The 2,127-nt window shown below is 48.4% G+C and overlaps 2 long non-coding RNA genes across 2 annotated transcripts; both read left to right on the top strand.

Moving 5' to 3' along the window:
• The first annotated feature begins 842 nt into the window (after positions 1 to 842).
• Positions 843 to 1,160, top strand: LOC108446101. The gene is made up of 3 exons (XR_001861206.1): positions 843 to 880; positions 914 to 1,048; positions 1,090 to 1,160. It is a non-coding gene; the product is annotated as an uncharacterized LOC108446101 (long non-coding RNA).
• Positions 1,161 to 1,633: 473 nt separating this feature from the next.
• LOC108446100 lies at positions 1,634 to 2,111 on the top strand. The gene is made up of 2 exons (XR_001861205.1): positions 1,634 to 1,857; positions 1,954 to 2,111. It is a non-coding gene; the product is annotated as an uncharacterized LOC108446100 (long non-coding RNA).
• Positions 2,112 to 2,127: the final 16 nt, after the last annotated feature.

The raw sequence follows: 2,127 nt of genomic DNA, 5'->3' as shown, positions 1-2,127 counted from the left end.
TGCCCCTTTTTTGGGGGAAAAAACCGGGATTTTAGAACTCCCGAGAGACTTTTTTGTTGTTGTTTTGAGGGGAAAAAGGGACTCCCCAACCCCTAAAGCTCCTGTTTTGGGGAAAAAAAAAAAAATTGTGGGGAAAAAGAGGGTCCCGATCCCTGAATCCCTTTTGGGGTGGGGAAGGGGATGCTGGAGGTTTTTTGAGGGAAAAATGTGAGGGGGGGAAAAAAAAAGGGAATCCTGGAGCCTTTTTGGGGTGAAAACTGAGGGGAAAAGGAGCTCCCGAATCCGGAATCCTCTTTTAGGGGGAAAAATTGAGGCAGTTTTGGGGCAGTTTCCAACACTCCCAGGTGGTTTTTGGGGGATTTCACGTGGATTTGGGGTTTTCCAGGATGTTTCGAGACAGTTTGGGGACTGTTTCGGTCACTTCGATGTCATTTTTGGTCACTTTAATGCCATTTTGGGGCAGTTTAAGCCACTTTAATGTCACTTTCTCTCCCTTTACCGTAACTTTCTCTCCTTTTACCCCAATTTCAGGGCGTTTGAGGCGGTTTTGGGGCAGTTTCAGGCGGTTTTGGGTGGTTCCAGGTGGGTTTGGGTGGTTTAAGGTGGTTTTGGGGCAGTTTCAGGCAGTTTTGGAGCAGTTTTGGGGCAGTTTCAGGCATTTTGGGCGGGTTCAGACACTTCAGTGTCACTCTGGTCACTTCAATGTCATTTTGGGTCACTTTAAGGCGTTTTTGGCTCACTTCAGACACTTTAATGCCATTTTTGGGGCAGTTTAAGCCACTTTAATGCCACTTTCTCTTCCTTTACCGTAACTTTCTCTGCTTTTACCCCAATTTCGGGGTGTTTGAGGCGGTTTTGGGGCAGTTTCAGGCACTTTTGGGTGGGTCCAGATGGGTTTTTGGGCAGTTTTAAGCACTGTTTTAGGTGGGTTTGGGTGGTTCCAGGTGGTTTTGGGGCAGTTTCAGGCACTTTTGGGGCAGTTTTAGGTGGGTTTGGGTGGTTCCAGGTGGTTTTGGGGCAGTTTCAGGCGGTTTTGGGGCAGTTTTAGGTGGGTTTGGGTGGTTCCAGGTGGTTGTGGGGCAGTTTCAGGCACTTTTGGGGCAGTTTCAGGCGTTTTTGGGTGGTTCCAGGTGGTTTTGGGGCAGTTTCAGGCACTTTTGGGGCAGTTTCAGGCATTTTGGGCAGGTTCAGACACTTCCATGTAACTCTGGGTCACGTCAATGTCAGTTTTGGTCACTTTAATGCCTTTTTGGCCCATTTCACACACTTTAATACCATTTTTGCTCCCTTTAATCCCATTTTGGGGCAGTTTAAGACACTTTAATGTCATTTTTGGTCACTTTAATGTGTTTTTGGCCCATTTTTGGTCACTTTAATGCCATTTTGGGGCAGTTTAAGTCACTTTAATGTCACTTTCTCTCCTTTTACCCCAATTTCAGGGCGTTTGAGGCAGTTTTGGGGCAGTTTTGAGGCAGTTTCAGGCATTTTGGGGGGGCTCAGACACTTCAGTGTCAGTTTAGTCACTTTAATGTCATTTTGGGTCACTTTAAGGCGGTTTTGGCCCATTTTTGCTCCCTTTAATGCCATTTTGGGGCAGTTTAAGACACTTTAATGCCACTTTTGCTCCCTTTAATCCCATTTTAGGTCAATTTAAGACACTTTAACGTCACTTTCTCTCCCTTTCGTGTAACAACTTCTCCTTTCACCCCAATTCCGGGGCGCTCCGGGCCGTTTTTGGGGCGCTTTCAATCAGTTTTGGGGCAGTTTCAGTCGGTTTTGGGGCAGTTCCAGTCAGTTTTGGGGTGCTCCAGGCCGTTTTTGGGGCGCTTTCAGTCGGTTTTGGGCCGGTTCCAGTCAGTTTTGGGGCGGTTTCAGTCGGTTTTCGGGGCGCTCTCTCTCCTTTCACCCCAATTCCGGGGCGCTCCGGGCCGTTTTTGGGGCGCTTTCAATCAGTTTTGGGGCAGTTTCAGTCGGTTTTGGGGCAGTTCCAGTCAGTTTTGGGGTGCTCCAGGCCGTTTTTGGGGCGCTTTCAGTCGGTTTTGGGCCGGTTCCAGTCAGTTTTGGGGCGGTTTCAGTCGGTTTTCGGGGCGCTCTCAGTCAGTTTTGGGTGGTTTAAGGTGGTTTTGG

This window comes from Corvus brachyrhynchos, unplaced genomic scaffold (genome assembly GCF_000691975.1).
Source record: "Corvus brachyrhynchos isolate BGI_N302 unplaced genomic scaffold, ASM69197v1 scaffold644, whole genome shotgun sequence".
Lineage (NCBI taxonomy): Eukaryota > Metazoa > Chordata > Aves > Passeriformes > Corvidae > Corvus > Corvus brachyrhynchos.
Note: the sequence above shows the minus strand (reverse complement) of the source record. Positions and strands in the feature narration are given on the sequence as shown.